General features: G+C 43.7%; 1 protein-coding gene across 5 annotated transcripts in view; it reads right to left on the reverse strand.

The window, feature by feature from the left end:
* LYPD6B (LY6/PLAUR domain containing 6B) overlaps positions 1-17,390 on the reverse strand; it is a 178,405-nt gene that overhangs the window by 37,367 nt on the left and 123,648 nt on the right. For 4 of the 5 annotated variants that reach the window (XM_053908954.1, XM_019455731.2, XM_019455774.2 and 1 more), the window contains one exon: positions 16,131-16,203. The gene's annotated coding sequence lies outside the window, so the exon portion shown is untranslated. Of the gene's footprint in view, positions 1-1,851; positions 2,110-16,130; positions 16,204-17,390 lie in introns of those variants that run through there. The other variant, XM_019455747.2, reaches the window with a different exon arrangement.

Consider the following 17,390-nt stretch of genomic DNA (forward strand, 5'->3'; position numbering starts at 1 on the left):
GGCGCCTGGGTGGCGCAGTCGGTTAAGCGTCCAACTTCAGCCAGGTCACGATCTCGCGGTCCGTGAGTTCGAGCCCCGCGTCAGGCTCTGGGCTGATGGCTCGGAGCCTGGAGCCTGTTTCCGGTTCTGTGTCTCCCTCTCTCTCTGCCCCTCCCCCGTTCATGCTCTGTCTCTCTCTGTCCCAACAATAAATAAAAAAGTTGAAAAAAAAGAAAATTTAAAAAGACTTACGCCAACAGACATGCAGTATAAAAAAACAAAAACAAAAACAAAAAAAACTTCTAAGAGAAATAAGTTTTGGCACTGTGACGTGGAGCATGATGACCATAGTTGATAATGCTGTATTGCATATTTAAAATTTGCTAAGAGGAAATTTTAAGCGTTTTTGCCAAAAAAAAAAAAAAGGGGGGGGTGCAACCCTGTGAGGTCAAGATGGAGGTGTTAACTGACGGAATTGTGGTAATCGTTTCACAATGCATACGTATATGTATCAGATCCTCACGTTGTACAGCTTCACACAATTTTGTCAATTTTATAGACAATTACATTTGCCGATTTTACCTCAGTCAAGCTGGGGGTGAGGGAGAAGAATTGGGGCCACTGAGAACTCAGAAAACAAAATCATTTCACAGCCTTTGACACCCAGGCTTCCCTCCAGGCCCGTTCATGTGCCTGCAGCAGAGCCGGTCCCCAATGCCCTAAGCGGGCCAGCCCAGGCAGCCAAGGGCCGCCATGGGGAAACACATGGCCAGGCTGGGCCCAAGCAGCAGGAGCTGGTTTCAGTGGGAAGCCTCCCACCAACAAATGAAACATAAGGTGCTTCTAGTCAGAAAAGGGTCTGCTCAACACTCTTCTCCAACTCATTCATTTTTCAATATTTGCTTACTTCTCCTTTTCCCTCACTTTAGTCCCCTTTTGAAGACCATCTAAGGTCGACCCCCCCCCACCCCATACTACAACAAAAAACCAACCAACCCACCAGCACCACCCAAAAAAAAAAGCCACCTTGAGAAAGAGAAGATAAAGAAGTGCTGCAGGTTTGGAATTTTCACTGTTTCTGAAGAATTATGACCCAGAAGCAGAGAATCATTAAACCCGCTGGTTTCACTTGTACAACAGCACATAACGCCGTACCGGAGACCGCGCTGCCCGCTGAATCAGGAAGTTTAGAGGGAGAAGGCCTGGCAGAGCCCCTTGTAAATCTGTCTTTTTGTATTCTAATCATAAAAAAGTATTCCCCTCACTTTCTCACACAGGGCCTAACGTCACCTTAACAGTGTTTATCAAGACAGACAAAGTGTCTTCACCAAAGCTAGAACATTTGTCTTCTTTGACAGCAAATGCTGATTAAATCTTCCCAGAGAAAAGTTAGGCAGACCAGAATCCACCTTCTTGCCAGGTACAAAGGGACGGACTACAATTCTGGTGTGTCCTCTCCTGTTCTCCTTGTCAGGAAAAATAAATAAAGGTGATAGAATTTGGTAGAAAAGGTCTCCTGAAGATACAGCTCTCTCCGTTTTAACTTAGGTTCAACTATTTCTTGCCAGCTTTGTGAATTATCTCAGCTAACTAGAAGAACCCCTAAAGGAACCATGCTACGGACTGTAAACTGAGGAAAACCCAAGCACACACAGATGGCATACACACCGGCCATTGCCAGATGAGCCTTTTCCCTCGCGGGGCCATTTCAGGGTGGATCCCAAGGGGACTATGACTTCGCTTCCGATGACATTAGTGGTGAAAGAGGCTGTGAGTTATGAATTAACAGCTCTCTGTGAACTGATTAACTCTTCCATATTCAGAACGCCCACTTAAAAAACAACAACAACAAAAAAAACAAATCCAACTCACCTTTCCAGGACTCACCAACGTGGCAAACAGAAACACACCCGGTTGGAAATCCAGGGAAGAGAATCATGTCTGTGGCCTATATGCTGATCTGAGCAATAAAGCCTGTTTTGTTTTGTTTTTCATCACCCTTGTCAGAAATAGAAAATCTCCTTAAAATATGGGACACAGCTCTCTGTGCTTCATGAGCAATTCTACACAAAAGCTGTAGACCTCACAACACAATGTGGTCATCGGCACCATCAGCTCACCGACAGTCATTCAGATGGTGGACTTGGTGAAATCTCTCCTGGGGCCTTTGTAACTCATCTGCATAATTGCAGAGCTTTCTAATCCCTGTCGCAGAGCTGTAATTGTGTCAGGATAAAGTAAGGGTCTCTGATCCCCGGCCTCGTAACCGGAGGCACAAACCTCCCATTCAATTATTCCTGAACGATGGCACTTAAGCATAACTGTGGGAAAGGGAAGCAGGCCCCCCAGCACGTACTTCTCTCTTTTGCCTGCCACTAGTGGAGGAGTCTGACTTCAGTGGGCACAGCCAGAATGCTCTTTCCTGACCTCCAACCTTGGGTATTTACCAACTGGCTAATGAAGAAACAGTAAGTAACCTCCTGCCCACTGTAGAGCCAGACAAGAATGAAAACGGATAGATGTACACTTTTATTCTAGAGCTGGAGAAGGAAAGTAATTTCCATCCCACTGAGCTCTAAAGCGCTGCCTTTCATCCCACTGGGGAAGGTGTGAAGCCTGCTTTGTCCAGACTGGCCTGGCCTTTGATGGATTTATTGACCAGACCTACTGGCTGGAGGAAGTGTAGGGACACACCTTTTGTTGAGAAAGAAGAACGTACACCACCAACAGGCTTCCAGGACCTCATAAAACGGTCGTTCGGCTTAGAAGATCAGGTCTCCTATGTATCAGTATCGGGAGGAAAGCATTAAAGGCATTTCTCAAGTTTAAAGGAAAACAAAATTTCAAAAGCAAGGTGAGTTAGCTGCCAGTGTTTGTCAAATTGCTGGGGATGCGGAGTCTAACTCTGACAGACTGCTCTGTGAACAGGGTATAGCTTCTGCATAACTTCATCAATTATGTTATTTGTCATGGGCTAAAGGACATGACACATAGGGAGCACGGTGTAGTCTCATCTGGGAAGGGCAGGAGAGGGCGAGATGATCAGAAACTGTGAATTAATTTTGCGCTGATCCCTAGATCCCAGCGGTGACAAGATGCCTTCTACTATTTTACAATTTCAATAAAGCTCTGACATTACTACATGGCAACAAAGGGAAGAACAAGGAACAGCTGCCTATATGCTGCATTCTGCATAAAAGGCTATGCTGGAAGCCTAATTGCTTCTCAGCCGGAGTATTTAAGTCTCTAGCCCCCAGTGGAACACAAGTCATTCTCAAGGTGTGGTATGTTCTGCATTTAACTGGAGTCGGGGAACCCTCGTTCTGATCCTGAGCTTAGGTTCTCATCACCACTGGTAGGAACCGATTAACCTCAACAAGCTGCTTAAGTCCTCAGAGTCTCCACTTCCTCATCTGTAAATCATGACAGTGCACTTTAAATTTCAGGACAGTAGTGAGAAGGAAATAAGGGACAGTGAAAATTAAGTGAATTAACTATAGTTAAGTAAGTACTCAATAAATGTTAGTTCCCTTCCAATTTTTGTTTTTCCACTTTTGATTGTGGCAGCAGAGAAATTCTTGGAGGAAGGAGACAGAGCCAGGTAGTGTAAGAAGTTGACACTCTTTGAGCTTTCTTGCTGCTGGGGCAGATTTAGCTGAACCACTATCGGTCCTGTAAACAGGCTCTGTGTACCACCTACTGAAGTCTCTCGTGACAGGGAAAGCACAATAAAGTGCCCAACAGGCGAGAGATTGGTTCAGAGCATTAGCCATCTATCCCAACCCCTTGTGGACCCCACGGCAAAGCTTCCTGCTACTGACTCCCAAAATGTCCACCCTCTAAGCCAAAAAGCAAGGCATGAGCGATCTCACTGCCATTGGTCATTTACATCCATTTCCTATATAAAAAGCAATGCTACTGACTCCCCAAAAAATGAAGTGAAGAAGAGTAAGAGACAGGAGGAAATGGCCAGATGAAAGAACAATGAAGGTGCCCGATTACAACAAACATCACTTTCCTGCCAGGACACCAACAACAGGATCCCAGCCAGCTTTGTAAGTTGCGATCTCAGCCAGCTGGCTACATATCTGATGGAAAGAGAGGCCCAACAGTAGAAAAACAAAAGCTCTTTCCCACCAAATGGGGAGTGGTCAGAAAGGCATGGGAGGAAAACCACATTGTGGTGTCCCAGATTTATTCTGTCTACATGGCACAGAATGCATCTACATAGCTCACATGGTTGGGGGCCGTTTCTCTAACTACCGATGCTGCCGATTCCACCTGCAATCTAAAAACCAGGCTGTACATCTGCTGCCTCATCTCTCCACATGTAATAACCGAAACACTATTTTTCACGCTCCAGAAAAATGCAAACACAGCTCTACTGATCCACTTCAAATCTCCCCAAACAATTCAACTGAGGATGAAAATCAAGGAAACATTTCAAAGCAAAGAGCATTGGGTGTCTCAAGGCATGGGGATAGGTGGTGTGTGTATAGGGGAAGGTCTCTTTTTAGTAGAGTTACTGTTGGTTTCAAGGACAGGTGCTACCCTAATTTTAAAGTTTGTCAGATATGCATCCTATATGACTGGTGATATCCTTTAGGGTTATAATATTACCACCTTCTGTAGAATCCACGGGTTGGCTGTCATGCTAGGATGTAGGTGACTATCAGACAAGTCCCGTCAATCATTTCTACTTACCTGATTAGACTAAATGCCCCTCCAAAGTAAAAAATCAGACATAGTTTGGAAGTCTGTGAGTCAACTAATTAAGGTAAGGGCAAAAAATCAATAGTTAACATGACCAAGTACAAGTCACACGTCTGGCAGGCAGGAAGTTACAGTGGCAGACAGAGGGGCCTAGGCACACGAGGGTCCGGAATCTAGGCACCAGCCACTTAACAATAGAGTCTTTATTCCTTTCTTTGAATGCTTTCCCATTCTTCCTAAAACTAATCATCAACTCCTCGAAGGATCCTTGAAGGTAAGGACCCTGCATTCCCTTTCAATTCTCTGGTCTTTACTGGAGCTGATGGGGGAGGGACCTGAGGGGAAGGAGACAGAGATCTCAGACCACTCAGTTGCACACCAAACTCACTAAACTCAGTTGCACACCCTCACGTGCTGCATCAACTCAGACTTGAAACCCCGCTTCCCGGAGAACAGCTTTGCCCCTTATGAACCCACATGTGGTGGAGTAGCTTTTGTGACTCACAATGACTGGTCTGAATATCCTGCTGCTGACACCTTAATGCAAGGAGCCATATGGAAAATGAGGCAGAAATGAGAAAAAGGGGAAAAGAGTAGAAAAACTGAGCCTGCCAGCTATAAAGCAGGGAGCTGGGGTGCAGACCTGCAATTCAGAATGGAGAGGGGTAATCACAGTGCTGTGGGCTCTCACACAGATCATTGGTTTTTACTGTAGATACGGGAAAGAAACCACAGAGCAAATATCAGCTGTAGAGAATTTTCTTCTTAAACCAGTACAACCCACTACACTTCAGCACCAATGGCTCCACAGTTTTTATACCTTAAATAGTGGAGAACAGCTTTGAAAAAAAATATTTTTTTCTTAATTGAAAACCTTTCCCTGGAATTCACATGACCTTTCTCGAGTCCCCCTTTTCCCATCCCCCGTCTCTTCCCCCCCCTCCACACACAACAACAGGCTTGAGGATATAGACTCTACTTCCCCTCCCCCCCCCCCAAAAAAAAACACATAGGTCCGGGAGTGGGGTGAGCCTTCACATAAGAAATGAGAAAAACAGGATTCCTTTCCTTGAGTTATAAAAACTGAAAGGTACGAGGAATTTTATAGACCCAGAAAGTGATGAAATGAAGAGAAAGACATCAAGTCTACCCAAAAGGTGATAAAATATTTTATTTGTTTTTTGGTTGTGAAAAAGAAAATAAATCATTAAGATGACTGTCAGAATGCCTCAAGGAGAAGGGCATCGAATAGGACTTGGCTATAAATGTTGGAGAGTGTAATAAAAGAGTTGGGTTTGTTTCCTTAGCATTTGTCTGGGTTGAGCCTTCCTGTTTCAACACAGAAATCAGGGGCAATGATAAAAATCCATCCACCGTGGGGTATGTATTATTGCCTTTCCATGCTGGCCCCATCCAAGAATCCCAGAGCAGCTGCTCCCGCCTTTACCCTGGCTCCCACCGAACACTTACACTACAGGACATGTTGTCAAATGCCAGGGTGTCAGGATCACAATTTCCTTTATTTTCATGATTACTGATTACTTCATTTATACCTGCTTATAAAACAGGGTTGGGACAGGGCTGGGGGGGGGGGGTGATGGGGGGCAGGGGGTGTTATTTTTCTTGGTCCTTCTTGGTCCTAGGAATTCAAGATGAAGAAGGCAAGGTTCTTGCCCCAAGCAGCTCAGTCTAAAGTACTTTGGGTTAATTCTGATATTGTTTAGTGATGTATTACAAGTGCCTGAAAGACAGAGAAAGGTGACAGAATAGCTGTTATTAAAGCAACTGCTGATTTTATTTAAACCTGGAAAGGATTAGTTATGAATTTGTAAGAGAGGTAGGATTTTAAACTAACCCACAAACTTGCATTCAGCATTTTGCTTTATGTTCTTCTTTTCTAGATGTCAAGCTGTCTATAAACATGTGATGGCTCAACTGAGCCTTTAAAGTTAAGACTCAAAGCTAAGTTTCTATCTGTAATGAATATAAATATTATGAACTCAGAAATCAGGGCACCTGGGTGGCTCTGTCAGCTGAGTGTCCAACTTCAGCTCAGGTCATGATCTCACAGTTCATGAGTTCGAGCCCTTCATCAGGCTTGCTGCTGTTAGTGCAGATCCTCTGTCTCCCCCTCCCTCACACTCTCTCAAAAGTAAATAAAACATTAAAAAAGAAAGAACTCTGAAATAAACTGAGCTTTGGAAAGACCTGGAACACATATGCCAGTCAATACTGATCTCCACAGTTACCCATCTAACCAAATTTGATCTGGGACAGTCTCATGTTTGTCCTCCAAATCATATACAACTGGACCCAAGAACAGTACCACAAATGGCACCATGAAAGGGGACGGGTAGTATCTGTATAAAATGGAAATGACTCCAGCTGCCTTGCAGTTGTACCCATCTATGATGGCACAGGTCTTCTTAAGTGTCAAGGTGCTCTCCCCACCATCACAAGGACAAGGCCTTAAAGTAGCTTTATGGAGATGACCACTGAACACTCCATGATCAACCTATAGGACCACTAAGCAGGCAGAGATGCTCCAAATCACCATTCATTTTAATAGCTATATCTTTGCCTTTTAGATCCACAGCAGACAGGCTAGAGGTCTGGTAAGTCATATCATCGTTTCATACTGACCATTATAATGGCCAATTTTGAGTATACCAGATGATACAAGGTACCAAATAGACACACGGCTGAAACCTGCACCTATGAAGTATCGTTCCAGAATGAGACATGACTCCTTGTCCGAGGTACGTTTATATAACTAATATTACCAAACAGGTACCTTGGCCCTCAAGTCCACTGCCTGAAGACTCTTACTCATTTGGAACCAATATGAGCCAGCCTAGATGACTCAGGGGAATGGTAATGATGGGATGAGTAATCGTTCTCTTGAAGTCACCAGTTAGGATAAAAGCAGTTGTTCATTACCTGACAAGACAGGTTCCTCAGGCTGGCCAAAAACAGAACAAATAAATCAATGTCACTTTCCTCCCTAACATATCAGAACTCTGTATTTAAAGTCTGCATTTCAGCTCATGGTTCAAGGAAAGCTATCCACAGAACTATCAAGGAGATAGGGGAGAGGTGGCAGAGAGGACATCTGGAATCTTAGTGGAGCAAAATCCTATAGGAACAGCATCTGGCTCTCTGCTCTTGGTCACTGCTTGGTTATTTTAGGAATCCTTTATATAAAACTAATACAAGGCCTTCTTCTAACAGAGTAAACACAAACCGATGTACGAAAGCCTCTAACATGGCAGTTCATTTTAAAGACTTGAAAATCTTTCTGAGTATAACCCATCTCAGGAGTAAATCCACGAGTGCATTAGGGATTCTCATTTCCTAATTAATCCGCATCTCCCCACTATTTTCCATGTTGCATTACTCTAATTTACCCTTTTGAGAGAGACGTTAAAATACTGTTTACTTGCAACTAGCAGACAAATGAGTCCTGGGGAGCTAATGCACAGCATAGTGAATATAAACAATGGTGTGTTATATTCGAACTTACTGAAATACTAAATCTTAATTATTCCAACCACTAAAAAGAAATGGTAATTATGTGACACGATAGAGATGCTAACTATCACTACAATGGTGACCATATTACAATATATAAATGTATCAAATCAACATTTTATACCTTTAAATTACACAATGTTATATGTCAAATATATTTCAATTAAAAAATTTAAAATACTGTTTAGTTACAAATGAAATGCTACTGAAGGCAGGCAAAAAATAAACTGATTTAATAGATGGCAGGTAACTCATATTAGAGTTCCTTTGGATAAGAGCGGAATAGGGCGCTTTTTTTGTGAGTTTTATTTATTTTTGAGAGAAAGAGAGAGAGAGAGCACGCGCGTGAGCGAGCATGAGTCAGGGAGGGCCAGAGAGAGAGGGAGACACAAAATCTGAAACAGGCTCTAGGCTCTGAGCTATCAACATGGAGCCTGACGTGGGGCTTGAACTCACAAAGCACAAGATCATGATCTGAGCCAAAGTTGGATACTCAACTGACTGAGTCACCCACGTGCCCTGAGCACTGAATAGTTTTACATACGATGTGCGATTTTGGTAAAAATCTGATTGAATATATTGCTGAGACTAAAGTAAACTTAACTAAAAGGTTTGACCACACATCCAAAGTATACCTGAAACTTAATAGCACAAGAGAAGCTAGGCTCCTGGGATTGAGTACATGTTGTGGGTAATATTCCTGTGCAAAGACATTTATTCATCACCCAGCTGGTGGTGCCACACTGGGTGGTTAATGCAGATCTGCCACATAGGAGTAACCACCTTACCTTGCCTTTTCCTAGCAGGTACCCATTTGGAGAAAGGGTAGGAAACATGGCTAAGAAGTAGACAGGACTTGATGTTCACAGTAAAAATATGGAAAGCGATCATGGTGAAAACAGGAGAATCATGCATGGGCTTGCCACGTTTAGACACAGAGGAAGTTTTCATCTCTCTTCTGGAAAGATTTCCTGAAGATGCAGTTGCAAGAGCTGCTTAAGGTTAAATTTGAAATGCTCTGCTTTAGCTGGACTACTAATAACAACCTTCCAAGGAGGGGCCACTGAGGATGACAAGAAAGTTGCTGAAGTGCCTGGTGCTATGGGTTAGAAGCTGAGGGAGGCATGTGCGGATAGGTAAATGTGCATTCTAACCACCGAAAATGCCTTCTCCAACTCAGACTCCCTTGCCAAGAGCCAGCCTAGAGCAAAGTTCTGTCTCGTCTCTCTCTCTTTTTTAACTCCCTTTCTGTGTTTATTGTTAAGCAATCCTCTTCACCGCTGAGGGGAAAAAAGGGGAAAGGCTTATGCAAACTTTCAGGTATTGTCTTCCTACAACATTGGTCATAAAACCAATGAGAAAGGGGAACAATGAAACCCAGCAATCCTAGGGTGGAGTCAAAACTGTAGTGGATTCAGGCTAATACCATGTCTGAAATGTCCTCTGTGGGGATAAGGTGACTCAACCTCCCCTTCGGGAAACAGGAGGACTTTTGTGTGCACCCAAGGACCCTGTGGCAAACCAGTTTTCTAAGCGCACTACATCATCCCGTTCACCGCTGACGCAGAAGGCCCACCTGCCTTTCACCCACCCCCTCCATCCTCCATACTCACATCCCACTCCTGTGCATCAACAGTGCCCCAAAACAGGCAATGTTAGCCACAGCCAAAGGAAAGCTAATGTTCATCAACCAAGCCTACAGGAAAACGAAGGTGCAGGCTTTGGTAGTCCGGGTTGGCCACACAGGTGGGAGCTAACGAGGTACTGGCCTGCTGGACAGATCCATCCCAGGAAGCAATTAAGTTTATAGCCAGGAAAGAATAGCCCCAGAGGCCTTGGAAACAAAAGAAGCTTCCTGCCGGTGTTCCGTTCCCTAATTCTATCATAAAGACAGGCTGAACCATTCAGTTGTAACCACGGACAGTAAGGCACTGTCTGCAGCATGTCTGCTGTAGAGACCTGCCTGTCAGGTTTTCATTCCTATGCAAGGGGATTAAACTGTCCCAGCTGGTTCAAATCAGAAAAAAAGGAAGTACCCCAAAAGGAAAAAGTATTTGACGCAGGACACGATTATGAACTCTGTTCAAGATTGGCTGAAGGAGAGGCACCTGGGTGGCTCAGTCAGTTAAGCGTCTGACCTCAGCTCAGGTCGTGATCTCATGGCTCATGAGTTCGAGCCCCACGTCAGGCTCTATACAGACAGCTCAGAGTCTGGAGCTTGCTTCAGATTCTGTCTCCACCTCTCTCTGCCCCTCCCCTGCTTCATTCACTCTCTCTCTCTACTATAAATAAACATTTTAAAAATTAGAAAAAAAAAAGATTAGCTGAAGGAAAAGACTCTAAATATAATGGTTTCCACCAGTAGGGAGACAGCATCGCTAGGATATCTTGACAGTCAAGGGATGTGGCTTTCAGGGAAGTTCCTGGTGTGGGAAGGTGAGAGGTGGTGGGAGGGGAGGGCAACCAGCAAGGTCCTCTCCATCGTCCCTACCCCACGTTCCACCCTCCCTGGTGGGGCTGCGCACGTTTAGACTGTTGACTATCCCGCTCCGATTCTAGATGGAGTCTGTATTAGGGTGACCATGCAGGTTCTCACATATGCAGAAGTTGTGGCAAACACCTCCTAGCAAGGGGAGCAGTCAGTGATGCTAACCTGAGTCAAAGTAGGAGGACAAGGACATCAGAAGGAGGTGGCTAGTTGTGGAACCAAGAGGCAACAATGAGATCTGATGGGGAGAAGATGCTAGGTGGCAGGAATAACTGCCCTCAAGTCTTAGCCTGGGAGTGTCTCCCCCATTCTACTGCCAACTGCAAAGTCCTGGCCCCTAAATGTGTTCCGAACCTGTCAAACTAAGGAAGGGGCTATAGGCCACGTCGCCCAGGGTGACAAGGGTAATCTTAAAAATGTCAGTAAAATTTGTCATTTTCCTTACATAAACCACCTGACGCCACCTAGAGACTGGACTGGATGTAGTTCCACAAATACTGTATAGAAGCGGCTGTCAACCCACCCTTTCCCTGGGGTCATCCTTAAACAAGAAGCTGAATACATTCTTTTCTTTTGAGCTTAGGCTGATTACCTGAAGCCAAGAACAAGAGACTATCTGGAAGGCTAGCGAGGACATTATTAAATATTCTCGTCCTTCAAACATCTCCCCAGAAGATGAGCAGAGTGACACCATGAACATGACCACCATCACTAGACATCTCCACCCACACCCTCTTTCAGGAGAGTCAGTCTCCATTCCATAGGACAAGTGTTATTACTATCTCCAATTAGGGATCCATTTTTGGCCACATGTATATACCCAGAAAGGTTATGTCTCTCTCCAAATAGCCAATGTCCCTGCCTCTAGAAAAACTACATGTCCAAGGGAGAACTCTGCCAAGAGTCAAGATTTCATTTCCATTAACCTGAGAAGCACTTGGGGTTAATGCAGACTCTGGAGCCAGTGTGCCTGGGTGGAACCCCACTTCTGCCACTTAGTAGCTTTCTGACATTGGGGGAAGTTACTTAAGCTCTCTGTACCTTGGTTTTCTCACCTATAAAATGGGCATAAAAATAGTACCTACCCATAAGACTGTATAATGACCAAATGCATTATGATACGTAAAGGACTTAAAACAGTCCTTTTGACATGTAGTAAGAACAAATTAATATTTGATGTTACTATTACTATCTCTATTATTATCATCATTATTATATTCTTGAGTATGTTACACAGCATACTGTTTCCCAGACTTCTCTCAGGTGGGCTGACAATACCATCCCTACTCCAGGATAGTTTAAGGCAAAATAAAAAAATTTCAGATTGCTTTCAGATCAAAGTTAAGAACCTATGATAACTTTTACCTGGCCATGAATTCTTTGCAGCTATTCCATGAAGAAGTGAAGTCTATTTTCAACTCCCTCAGAGGTACCAGCTGGGTATGGTGGCGTGAGGGATGCCGGACAACATGAGTCAGAACCTAGCCCAAACTGGTGACCCACGGTATCATGAGCAAATAAAATGGTTGTTGTTTTAGGCCATTAAGTTTCTGGTGATTTCTTATTATGCAACAGATAACGGACACAGAGCCCTAAACGAATGAGGCTTTATTATCAATAGCATTTCAAACACAAACGTTCACATGAAACCAGGCCACTTGTCTGTCAGCAGGTTAACCAACCTCCACGTGGTGCTTCCAAGATCTCATCCCACTCACCTAGGGCCAGTAAGGCCACCACAGTCAGCACATTAACTTGGGAAAAGCTAAGACCAGTGCATGATCAAATCTGGAGACACAGACGCAAGCCTTCTGTGCCAAGGAAGGGGCCAAATTAGGTCCTTGCAGAGGGTAAGGTGGATGGCATAGAAAAAAGGATTTTGTTCCCTTTAGTCCACGATACAATCCAGGGCCTGAAATGGCAAGATATGGCTTCCCTGGAGGTAGCTTTATACCATGTGTCTTAGATATTATAGGATGAGGTGGGTAGATGCCTTCAAGGCACAAGCAAACCAATTCAAGGTCAGCATCACCAAGTGAGAATAAGGGGGAGCCAGTCAGAATCAACCATATAATCCCCATGGTCCTGATATGTGGCTCTAAGAATACAGGGAGCCCAGAACATCTTCATTTTTTCTGCTGGTCACAGCAAGAGAATGATCACGTTCCAAGCTTCGATTTTGCTGTGACCAAACCAAAAAGCCTATCTCACCCCACAATACAAAAGGGGAAAAAAAATGCCAAGTTCCATAAGTCAGTGTTCTGTCATCTGTAACATGTGGTAAGAACTGATAATCAACTTTGTAGGAGAATCACTCTGAAATACATTAGGAGGGACTTCGGAAGCTTAAGTTCCTGTCTGTTATAAGCAAAACCACCACATCTCAATGAAAGCAATCTTATTAATCTGGTAAGTTGGATGACCCGTAGTGCCAAAGTTTCTCAGGTGAAGACCAGTAGCATTTATCCGTCCACGTATTTGTTTATTCATGCCATATTTGTTGAGCACATACTTTGTACCATACAGTTCTGTGGGTGTCTAGAAATGAGAAAGTTGAGGAAGGAGGAAAGCACACAAGTGAAGATAGCAAGGATTATATAAAAGTAGCTAAGACATTCCACATTCCAAGAGCTTACAGGTCTGGTTATCTTGAAAAACAAAATTTCCTGCTTGAAGCAATTCAGAGTAATCCAGCTGAGCCATGCCCAAATTGCTGCACCGATTGGAACTGATCACGTTATAAATCAAGGGAGTTCAGAAAACTGATTTCATGGAATCACAGAGCTGAGTGGATGTAACTGGTCTGCAGATGAAGATACTAAAATGAAGTAATTTACCCAAGAATTCACGACCGGTTTCAATGCAGAGCCAAATCTGGGTCTCCTGGTCTCAGTCCAATAGGACTTCTACCAACCCCATAGAGACCTGTCTCAAGACACAAGGTATTTACAGCGTGAGAGCACAGAGATACCCCACAATTCTAACCCATCTTGCACTAGACACACTAGCTATCCAACATAATGAGCAGAAACTCTGCACTTGTCACATGGGAAGAACCCAAAGATACAACTTCTTGTGGAATTAACTAAAGAGCCCTCTAACCACGTACACTCAAATGCTCAGCAGCCCTTAAAATAGGCTAATGAGACAAAGGCACAATACTTGTTCAATTTCAAAACTTAAATCCACAGGAACTATGTGAACAAACCATACACAAAGGTAAAAACAGCAGTAAAACACACTAACATGTTCGTGACTGTAACGCTGGCATCTTTTAAAACTGGGAGAATTCTTCATCTTTCTGCTGTTCCCTACAGACCAAACATTCTTTAACATTCTTTTTTTTTTTTTTTAATTTTTTAAGATGTTTATTCATTTTTCTGAGAGAGTGAGAAAGAAAGAAAGTGAGCAGGGGAGTGGGAGATAGAGAGAGAGGGAGAAAGGGAGGGAGGGAGGGAGGGAGGATCCGAAGCAGGCTCTGCACTGATAGCAGAGAGCCCGATGTGGCATCTGAACTCATGAACGGTGAGATCATGACCTGAGCCAAAGTTGGATGCTCCATCGACTGAGCCACCCATGCGTTTCCCCCCCCCCCCCCCCCCGCATTTTTGGACTACGTACATATTTTTAATGTCTTGGCCAACTCACTGGGAAGAGACACACTGTCGGTGACAGGTGGTGGTCAGGAGGCAAAGGGCATGTGAGCAGGGGCAAGCGTGAAAGTCAGGTGGAGTGCCAGCCCCGAATGTCTGCAGGTGGGTCAAAGCCTCAGCGTGCTTGGACTCTGCTCTGTCCTGTTCGGTCAGTTATATTCCTGGTCTGCCACTTCTGGCTTGGCTAACTTTGGGCAGCTCACCCACTTCATTTAATCCTCCACTTCCTCAACCGCAAAAGGTGGGCACTAGTAGGGCCTTCTTCATAGGAAAGCCATGCATATGGAGAGAGAAAACAAAATGCTTAGTCTAGCGCCTGGCAGAAATTAGGAGCCAGCCAGTGTTAGCTGTCATGATGATGGTGATAGAGGTGCTAATAGAGTTATTATTTTTTATTGCCATTGTTATCATTATTATTATGCTTATCAGTATTATGATGTTCCTAATACTGTTTAACGCTGTAACTCAAAAGGCATTAAGTTTCCTTGCTTTGGAAGACAGCCCAAAGCTCTCCATATATCTCACTGTTGGCCTGTCCCTTCTCTCATCTCCATACTCTTTCGGTTTATTAGTAGTAGACTCTTAAGTTGAAGTAACAGTTTGCACACCACCCAGTACGCCCTGGGGGAAACAGTGATAACATACAGATTCCTACATGTTTTTGGGGCCTAATTAGGATAGTACAATGTCATCCTTTTTACAAAGGCAAGGAGCAAACCACCTTAGTAGATATTCTACAGAATTCTGCTTTGTACTTGAAACATGTAATTATCATTAACAAACATGGGTGCTAATAATTCTATCTGCTCTTTAGACAAGAAACAGGAAGATTTCTGGCCCCATCAGCTCTGATGGGAGACAACTTCTCTTGGAGGCTGCCTCCCCCACGCATCAGATGCAAGGTGGGAGGTCTGTTTGCAAGGCAAAAGGTTTCTGGGCTAGGAGCTAATAGCCCACACCAGGAAGAAGATTCCTCAGTAGATCAGGTTCAGGTCCCTGAATCCTCAAAGAGACATTCTGTGGCCTTGGCTGCCTGACATCAGACCTCAGATTCAGTTTTGTTTTTTGGTTTTTTTCACTGAGAAAAGAGAGGCCTGACAAATGAACCTGGTCAACATGTGTATTAAGCACCATACCTAAACCCACAAGGGCAAAAACGAATGAAATAAAAAGCAGTCCTCAGTAAAACGTACAACTTTAAACATGCCCAAGTAGACAAACATGCTCTTGCCTCTTCTTTGTTGGGGTAACACCTTCATCCTCTTTTGGATCAGGAAATATTTTCTAATCTTTAACATTTAAATGTTCTATAATTACAAATGCTCAATACTTTATGCACACAGTTAACTAAGGAGAGTTAGCAATGTATTTCACTTGATATAGACATTTCTGAGCATCACTCCCTATCCCCCACATATTCCTGCCCCCATCAGTGGGATAGTTCCTCTAGAAGATGCTCTTGTAATTGACCAAATTAGTATGTGGGAAACAGAGAAGTCTTTCATCCACTAATCATTCCCTGGGCATGGGGACTCCCTCCTTGGGTTCACCAGAAATAGGACTTAAGCCAAAATCTGCCTTCCAAATCCCAGGACCAAGTGAGCAACGCATGGTTAGGATGGACTAGAAAACATGGCAAATCACCCAGGAGACAGGGAAAAGGTAGAGTCCCAAGATGTTCCAGAGTCCGCGTGGATCCCTGATCATCTAACCCTGAGCTCCCAAATGAAAAGCCAACGACTGTCTGTAATCGCTTCCATTCTTACCTCAGAGAGAACACGGCTGTCAGGCTCCTCTCTCCAATGGTGATGAGGTCTGTGCCCAAACAAAGTAACCAGCCTACCAAAGATAAAAAGATAAAGTAAGAACTGCTGGTGAAGAGTTACATTCCTCCACATCTGGAATGTTTTCTAACAAAAAGCAGGTCTCTGGATGTTTGAAGACCTTTCGGACTACAACAGCAGCAACATAATCAATTGAACAATACAAATGAATGAAATCCCTGGAATCAAGTCAGGTGAGACTGTTAAAGTTACAGAGAGTGAGCTAACTTTTTTATTAACACACACCTGGGGCCTAATTGGGAATGGTAATAACTGGTGAAATCATACACTTCATCACGTCCCTCCACAAAAATGGCTGTTTACCAAGGAGCTGGCAGAACTTTGTATAACACTTACATATATCAGGGTATGTTGGCAGGTCAGAGCATTCACACACTCAACACGTCCACACACAAAGATGACTCTATGCCATTTAACTAACCCTGCTTTGGAAGACGGCCCTACCAGCTGATGAAATAATGACAACACGAGACTTGAACCCAAATAAGGGGGTGGGAGGGAAGTGCAATCTTCTTCTACAAGCACTCAAATCTGCAAATGTAAAAGACAACAATTGTGCCCAATTCTAAGGAAATCCTATTATATACTTATAGCCCTCATCTGTGATGCCAATTTCATGTGTTTAATCAACTTGACTGGGCTATGGTGCCCAGTTGTTTGGTCAAACACAAGTGTAGACATTGTTGTAAAGGTATTTTTTAGATGTGATTAACATTCACATCAGTAGACTGGGTAAAGCAGATTATCCCTGGTGGCATGGGTGAGCCTCATCCAACCAGCTGAAGCCTTAAGAGAAAAGACTGAAGTTCCTTTAGGAAGAGAGAATGCTGCCTCTATGCACCTTTGGACTTGAGATTAGGACATGAGCTCTTCCCTGTGTCTCCAGCCTGCCCTGCAAATTTTGGACTTGCCAGCCTCCATAATCATGGGAGTCAATTCCTTAAAAATCAATCTATTGATCAATCGCTAGACACACACCCACACGCACCTTATTGGTCAGGTTTCTCTGCAGAACTCTAATATACCATCTAATGTCAAGAAAAAAATGCCTTAATTTATAAAATATGTATACAACATGAGGACAATACAGAAAAGAGACTAGAGCATGAGGAAAGTTAGTCCACAGAAATGTATTTTGTAAGGTATTAAACTATTTCTTGATGTGGTTGATAAATTAGGTTC

This window comes from Panthera pardus, unplaced genomic scaffold (assembly GCF_024362965.1).
Source record: "Panthera pardus isolate Hobbes unplaced genomic scaffold, ASM2436296v1 HiC_scaffold_10, whole genome shotgun sequence".
NCBI classification, from domain to species: domain Eukaryota; kingdom Metazoa; phylum Chordata; class Mammalia; order Carnivora; family Felidae; genus Panthera; species Panthera pardus.